Here is a 9,363-nt window from a genome sequence, read left to right on the forward strand (position 1 = left end):
ATCCCAGCTCGCGCCGTGTGGACTTTGTGATGGACAAACATCGTGCTCGTGGGTTTTCTCGGGGTTTTCCCGTTTCCTCCCACTTTCTTCATTCCACCATTTCATTCATCTCTCATCATCACCGTCTCATTTAGCCTAACCGGCATAACCGTGGGGGATATAACTTAAAGATTTCATTTCATTTTCATATTTCTTTTCAACTGACTTCAACATTAAATATTGGGCATTATGTGAGAGCCTCAATAAACATATAGCCACAACACATCATATTCTATCAATCATCACAAATGGACTAACTATTTGTGTAGGAAATCATTTTTTTACATGCCGGAAATTCACTCTTCCGTTGTCGATTGATTTTAAATTCAATTATTGCAAATGGTTGTAAAATCTCAAAAAATATGCACCATATTGCATCAAAATTTATGTTTTAGAAGATAGTTAGCATAGAACTTATAAAGGTAACCAAGAAAGTTCTGTCGCTTTTTCACCCACCACCTTCGAACATCGATATGTCACCTAAGACGTATCTGGAAGATCAAAAAATAGCCCCCATCAGTTTCGACGACCTTCTGCCAACGTTCTGGAAGGCCATGGACTCTATCGTGATAGAACTTGGTGGGTAATGAAGCCAAGAATTTATCAAGTCCATATTGCACCTCTACTCGGGATTTGAACTGGCGTCCTCGAAGGTGATTGTCCAAGGAATGGAACAGGTGGTAATCGGACGGTGCAATGCCCGGGGTGTATGGTGGATACAATAGTGTTTCCCATTCAAGGCATGGAATGGTGGGTGAAAAAGCGATAGCCACGTCGGCTTACCGTTGTCCTATAACAGGAGGATTCCTTTGTGATTCAGAAATGCTGGTTCCAGAGTTTTGAGTTTTCCTTGAATACTGCTCAACTTCTGACAGACTGTATACAGTTGCATTGATGCTCTGACCAGCTGGTAGCAGTTCCCGATGCCGCGAACAGTCTACCAAACACAGGAGGATTTCCTGCTGGTGCTGTGCTGGTTTCAGTTATTTTGGACCCGGTTCATGGGATGCTAACCAATGAGCTTCGTGGAACAGGATCGACTTCTCATCACATGTCAACATCCTGTCTAGAAATGGCTCCTTCCTCAGACGAGATAGCAACGAAACACAGGTGTTTCCTCGCGTTCCCTTCTGACGCGAAGTCAAATCATGTGTTACCAATCGACCCAACTTGTAGTGCTTCCCAAGTTGATGGAGATGCTGCCGAATGGTTTCTCCACTCACAGTGAATTGTAGTTCCAGTTCCTCGTATGTCTGCCCAGTCCTCGCCTCAATTGATGCTTGAAGGTCTTTATTTTGTACATGTGGGGGTCTTCAGGCAAGTGATGCGTCTTCGAGTGTTTCGTCACCATCCTTAAACTTGCTAAGCCACCGCTGCACTGTCTGTGTACTGATATGCCACGGTACCCTCACCAAAGGCGTGGCATATCTTCCACCCCGCTGCATCGGCATTTGACCCCAGTTTGAACTCGTACAGTATACGCGTCCTTATTATGCTCTGTGGAGGTTCCATGTTCACTCTGGCTTTGCACAAGTTCATGGTGTAATTGAACTGCCACAACCAGGTAGTATGTTGGATATACCCACACCAACAAGTGACCTTCGTCTTATCTCCATTCGCATTCAACTCACGGTGTGAAGGCCAATTGAACACAGATTTCCACAGAAAACGACAGAACTTGCTTGGTTACCTTTATACTTTCCCTAAATCGAAGTGAAAGTGTTCATTCTACATCAGTGAGATAAATTCACCATGTCCGTGAAACCCCAACTAATTTATCAAAATTCAACATTTTTTTTTCTACGCCGCGAGACCAATTACTATCTGCGGGAGTCAAATATTAGTTAGCACTAATGCGGCATTCCTGGTGCTAACGTTAGCGGCTTCAGTCAGTAAAATTTCGTTTTGATTTCCTTAGGATATTTTGTAGACCATTGACCCAAAACGACGTCAAGATATTTGTTTGAACTCAATTACACGGTATAACTAGTCAAATTTACTGACCAGTTTCTTCCCTATTTAAAAATAAAATACAAAGAAAGACGAAATTTGAAACGAAGTAAATTTCTTGTTTTATTTAGGCTAAAAGAAATAGATTATTAATAAAAAGTGAATGATTGTGAAAGAATCGGTGGTATAAGAATGTGGAAGAAAACAAGAAGAAAACCCCCGGACACGATATTGTTTACCACAAAGTTATATGTCTTGGGATTGGACCAGAGATCTCTCGGGAGTTTCCTTCTGTCTATACGGCTAATCCATTCGCCTTTGGCGCGGGAGACTTGCTTTGATTTCCACTGGAGCTAATGTAGTTCGGATCAGACGTTAAACTGTAGCTTCATGTCTGATATAGCCTCACTACTGAAGTGGACACTAAGTTTCAAAACAACCTTACTGAAACCCTCACACCAGAAGTAACGTTTCTAACATTGAGCCACTGTGCTCTCTAGACGAAGTGTGTGGGTAGGAATACTAATAATTCTCTTGCCTTGGCATCCAATTTTAACCGTCCCGGAGAAGACTGGAACTTCTATATAAATATGGAACACATTTACTTCAAACACTTCAACTGTTGTTGGAGTGTTAGTTACAAGCGGCATTACTCCAAATCTAGTGCCAAGAGGTGTCTGGATGCTATAGGTCGTGGACTCGAATCCCGGTGGGAGATCATGGAACGCATTGCAGTGGTTCAGGTGTCAATTAAAGCCATAGGTTTGGTCCTATATAACATCATTATTTAGAGAGGACGTAAATAGACATAAATTAATAAACCGATAGTTAGTACATAGTTTCCATGGTTGAGCAATATTAAAACTTAATTGTTATTTTCATTATCAAAAACGTAAACACACATTCATTAGGTAACAATGAATAGGAATATACATAAATACCCTGAGAGATTTCTCTCCTCCCTAGCCATTACGGGAATAAACACCGGCTAAAACAGAACATGTTCTACCACTTTCAAAGCCCTACTCGAATATCTTGCGGGGCCGCGGTGGCTCAGTGGTAGACTGTTCACCTCTAATGCATGGGGTACGTGGTTCGATCCCAAATCGTGCCAAGTGAACTTTGTAGTGTACAACATCGTGTACGTGGGTTTCGTCGGCGTTCTCAAGTTTCCTCGCATTATCTTCACTCCACCATTTCATTCATTTCTCATTATCACCGTCTTCTTTAACCTAGCCGGCATAACTCTGGGACGTAAAACACAAAGATTTCATTTCATTTCGAATATTATGTATTTTATTTAAATGATTGTAAACATTAGCTACATAAATAAACTAGCCTTCTGGTAGCCTAGGATCTTGTCCCCAAACCCGTCGCACCTCATGTTTCAGCCTTTGCTTCCGTTCTTTGTACTTTAAGAATACGTTTATGGCATTCTTCTTTTAACAGAATTTAAACTACTTTTCCCCATTATAATACATATTTCAATCAAAGTGAAGTAATAAAATCCACGTCCGTTGAAGTGCTATGTTCAAAAATTAATTTCAAACTATTCACTCGTTTTTTCGCCTGATGACGAAACTGACAACATTAAAGTAATTTTACGTATTGAAAAATAATAGAAATGTTCATCCTTCTCTCGTTAAAAGTGGAATTTCTGGGAACACTGCGGTACTGCCTTCTTGTTTCGAATAAGGAGTAGAAATATATATACCAAGTTTCATATCCATAACATATCAGTATCTTAAGATATTTCGAGATAGGTCCGTCTTATTTTAACAATATCCCACTTTTTCCTCCCCTTCAAAGAAAACGTCGGGAAACGCAGAAAGATGTATTTAATTATTTTAAACAAAAAGTCTAAATTCCAAATTTCATGTCTCTAACCTTAAGAGTTTTGGAGATATGGAAATTTTGTTTTAACAATTACAACCCCCTCCACTCATTTTTTCCCCTCTTTTCCACTGTAGGGAAACTATCAGAAACCGCTGAATCACATTTTCAATTCTTTTAACCGAAAAGTCTAATAGTGCAGTCAAATTGTTCAAAAGTAAGGAACAAATTAGTGACAAACTGAAACTTGGTATATATGTTGGGAATGATGATCTAAACAACATACTAAAAGAGCCCTGCAATCCCACGTGACCTTCGCCGCTATATTGGAAACTTACCGCTGGAAATGTCAAATGAATAACACCTAGATAAAAATAGCAATATCTTCGCTATGGTTGAACATAAAGAGAAAACTGTCGTTTTATAGAACACAGATAACGCAATATTTTTACAGAGAAACAATTTTTCATAAAACATATACTTTTAAAAATATTTAGCTCTAAATTCTAAAATTCCGAAACTACTGTGAAACTGATTTAAAATTTTATTGAAATTAGGAAATAACTATTAACAAGTTAAAATTTAACATACATGTTGATAAAGATTATTTAAATGACATACTAAATTCCCACAACTTCTTCATTCGAAATATTGGAAAATGTCCAAATGTACGAAGTAATTGAAAAATATCCAAATGTCCGAAGTAATTGAAATATGATATTTTGTTAAGTGAAATACAAAATTTGTACCGGGCTAAGTATTTGAGAAACTATAAATGCTGTCGGTCCGGAGTCAATTAGGGACAATGCTCGTGCGAGGGGAAAAATTATGACGTTTTTAAGATTGTCGTCCGCCATCTTGGAATCAACTTGTTTATTTTAAATGGCAACATAGTCATGTGACATATTAAACAACATCCTCGTTCGAAGAAAAACCCAACGGTAAGATTATTTTTCCAAACCCTGCAACGGTCGTGAATTTATGAATAGATTTAGGATATGTTCTGTGTGAAATATTGTGAAATGTGGTGTGCGAAGTTTCGAATTGAAGAATAAAATAAAAAAACAAGCTTTGCAACATCTCACATTACATATTCTTTAATGACCAGGAAAAGAGAGAGCTAACACACATAAGACAATTACAATCATATGACATGTTCAACATGCACACCGTTCTGTTGTATGCGTACACTGAGAAAAAAAAATGTAGGTGGCATACTTAAAAACGTAGGTTACATTCGTAATTCCTGTAGTTTCTGGACTTAACGTACAACTGTATATAACATCCTGCAGCAAACGTATAGCTGAAAAAGTATGTATTATGCGTACTGTCTGCATAAGTGCAATGACGTCATTCGTGTGACGTCATCTGCAGTAACAAGTATATACGGAGGTAATATCTAGCTTTGTGACGTCAGGATCGTATGTAGCATGTGGATTAATAATGACGACACTCACTGACTATCAGGACGGAGCATAATTTCAAGAAGTATGCAATATACGTTCTGTACGTGTGTTTCTTGCGTTCAACCCCGAGGCAGCATCTATATTGTACTTGTGCCCCGTACGTACGACTAGATACAGTGTACGTATTGTACCTATGTATTATACAGATTTTCCTTATGTCGCACACAGTTTGTCCCGATACAGCATACAGAATATCCGTATGCACCATACAGAGTGCACATATGCAGCTTACAGACTGTCTGCATGCGGCATATAGATTACACGTATGTCGCGTACAGGCTGGCCATATGTAATGTATGGATTGAATGTATGTAGCTTATAGATTGTCCATATGAAATATACGGATTTTACCTGTATCGCATACGTATTGCCTTGTTGTAATATATGAATTGGACATATTCAGGATCTAGATTGTACGTATAGTGCACCATTATTGAAGTGCTGCAACATACTGAGAAATGCATGATACATTCTTACTGTAATGTTGCCACATATTGTTTTTCTCTGTATGGAAACAAAAATAGCTTAAAATATGGTTGATCTCCTTTGTGCCAATAATAATAAAATTAAAAATACTACATTTTTCAATCTTAGTTTGGAGCAGTGAAACTGTCCAGAGAAATGTATTTATCTGCAGGGTGTAAGTTTGGACTTCCTGCTAATTCTTTGGAAAGCTACTGCAAAGCCAAGTCTTGAAAAGTGGCACAAGAGTTAATTTTAAAATTATTGGCACAAAGGAGGGTAACCATATGTTAAACTATTTTAGTTTTCATACAGAGTAAATCAATATGTAACAACATTACTGTAAGAATTTATCATACCTTTTGCAATAACTTAGTTGCAGCACTTCAATAATAATGCAAAATGCACAGCCATGTACAATCCTATGTTCAAACTCAAAAAAGACTTACGTACAGTCATTTATTAAGCCGTTAATCATCCATTGCTTGTACAGTCACGAAAGAAAATATTCTTCAGTTGACAAAAATTGTTTTCCTAAAAACTCAACAATAAATTAACCTATCAGAGTACCGACTTTGGCAGATTGTCAAGTTATAACTATTCGAAGAATAACAACAAAAAGATCCAAATTAATTAATTTGTTGCCGAGCTATTGGCAAAAGAAAATTTGTCAACTGTCAAATACTTTCTTTTCCGTGTGTACTATATAAAGACGACTTTACCTCATTCTTTTCCTTAAAAAAATAATTTCCTTTTATACTTCTTTCGAAACATTGGCGAGGCTTTTTCCATAAGTAACATCTAAATGATATTCAGTTAACTATTTGGTCATAAAGATATTCTGAATTTCGAACTTATTGAGCACTAGGAAAATTTATAAAATGATATCTGAACAAATTTGTATTTTTTTATCAACCAAGGCACATCTCAGAAAATATTTACCAAATATGGACGTATCATGTTAACCCTTTGTTTAGATATTCTATATGATAATATATACAATGCGCAATAGCGTGAAGAACAGATATCATGTACAAATTTTATTATTATTGAGTAATTTATTAAATAATTGCATAGACATATAACTTTTAGTGGCAAATAATCTGTTCTTTTAGTAGTAAACGTATGTGTTTCTGTACTAAGCTTTATTACAACAAAATACGTTTTTGTTAGCCTAATGGGTTTCACATTGATTTGTAGCTGTAGTAAAAGCAAAAGAATATGCTCTTACTGTACTCATTTCGTAAGGAATAAACGTATTCAAGTTTCTTAATGATAAACAGGAAATTGATACTGTACAAAAATGTGGTTGCTAGTATGTCGTTGAAAGACAAAAACAACGTGTATTTTCATTTCACATTTTCATAACTATAATATACATGCCATTTTTCAGTTATTGTTCAAAGATATTTTCCCTAAAAGTTGTATCTTGTTAGACATGTCAGAAAATAACTTACATTCTAATTAGTTGTGATGAATAGCGCATTTGATATAAGATGTAGTTTACACCGGGCAGAGTGATACGATATCCTAATTTAATTCTGCTTTATAAGGGTTGAGTGGATATCGTTGCAGATAAATGGCGTGTCAACACTGAAAATAAACATTTTTCAAAATATGCGGTTGAAGAGAAATACAATCTATGTTCCATTCCATGTCTGATAATAAATTATACAAAGACAAACTACTATAAAATAATACTACTTTCGATTTCTTCCATCGGAGATTAACTTTTTCATAACTCCAAATACGTTTACTAAATATTTGTGTGCTTGTATAGTAGATGTTCAGCTGCACTTTTCATTGTCAAAAGTACAATTGTTGGTAGTGTATAACATGTTTCCTTCAAAATAAGATCTAAATTTAACTAACAAAATAAGCCATAGCGTATATTTAGATTACTCATAATATAAGGTCTACAGCAATAATAAGTTCTATCCCAAATTTTGCGTAGTAATTAAAGAGTTCTAAACTGGTTTCTTTACAGGAACTGATTTATTTTTGTACGTGAAGATACGGAAGGTTTGATTTTTAGTACCAGATTTACTATTAGTTACATTTTTAAATAAATTTTTACTGTGTTTTTATTACCCCAATAAATCCCCCTACGAAACTTCTTTTGCGCGTTTCTTACAAGAATAAGGGAACATATTGTTGACATATACGCATCTATCCTATGAGCATAATGCTGCTATATGTACTCTCATGTCCAAAATTATTGTCACATATCTATAAATATGTTGTTGTAGGAATATAATTTGATAACAAATTCGCCCGGTATTTCTTATAATGTTAGTATGTGTAAAATCGGAAAAGACATGTATGTGGAAAAGTTCATGTCAAAAGAGCAGTAAATAAGAACAAACGGACGAAAATAAAACTTTCGTGTTCATTAAGCAACATTTTGTTTTACTCATTCTAATTTTCGTATTTATAATTCTTTTCCCATGAAATTTACCACAAATATACATTTTCCGACTATACACATAGTATCAGTATTAAAAATACCCAAAAATTTGCAAAATCGTTATCAAATTATATTCTTACAAGAAGACAGTTATAGATATACGACAATCATTTTGGACATGAGTGTACAACACTTTTGATTATTATATTATAGTTTGCAGATTAGATTCGAAGGTTAAATCCAGATGACGTTCACTAAGAATAAATCATAGTGCATCTTTAGGTTAAGAAATTAATGTAAATTCTGATATTTTTGAGGAAACACTGTACATAGTTACGAAAGAAATACCATTTACAAAAATGTTAATTTTATTTGGTTTAAATAATGAAATCAAAAGTGTTCAAATGGTACAAATCAAATAAAATAAGCATTAATTACTTACAAAAATGTAAATGAAGAAATTATGATACTTTTAAAATAAAATGTATGATGTAATAGAAAACGAGCTGTCGTAGTTGATTGTCATGTATTCGAACGTATGTATCTTTAAATTTCTTAATATATGCTTTACAATTTAAATAAAAGTTTATTTTTAATTAATAGAAAATTAGTGCAACACTAAAGGACTTGTTGGAGGACCATCAGCTGCTTGTATAGAAAATATTGTTTTGTTTACCATAGACGCTGATTGATAATAAAGTGAATAAAGCTGTGTTGAAATTTGTATTTAAATTGCACTAAATAAAAAGTATCTTCACCACTTCTACAAATACACATAAAACTAACTTCTGCCTTTGAAAGAATCACAAAATAGATATGCCACAACACTGGCGTATTAGCATGAATGTTCAAGTTTAATGTATCTTGAAATGTATATTAAACACTTCTGTTTAATGATTACTCATCATCACCGTCTCCTTTAGCCTAACCGGCATAACCGTGGGACGTAAAACGCAAAGATTTCATTTCATGTTTTTTCACTTCTGTTTTTCTGATGAGTAAAAAGAAGCACACGGAAGGAACTACATCAGGTAGTTCATATTTGACTTGACCAACAACACTGCCATCTATCTGACAAACATAAATTCTGCTATGACGTAAGCAAAAACAAAAGAAGATAATAATGCAATAAAAATGAAATATACAAACATTAAATGATTATCAAACAGGGCTCCTAAAATATAGATTGAAAATTAATTACATTTT

Source organism: Thermobia domestica, chromosome 3 (assembly GCF_964235325.1).
Source record: "Thermobia domestica chromosome 3, izTheDome1.hap1.1, whole genome shotgun sequence".
NCBI classification, from domain to species: Eukaryota; Metazoa; Arthropoda; class Insecta; order Zygentoma; family Lepismatidae; genus Thermobia; species Thermobia domestica.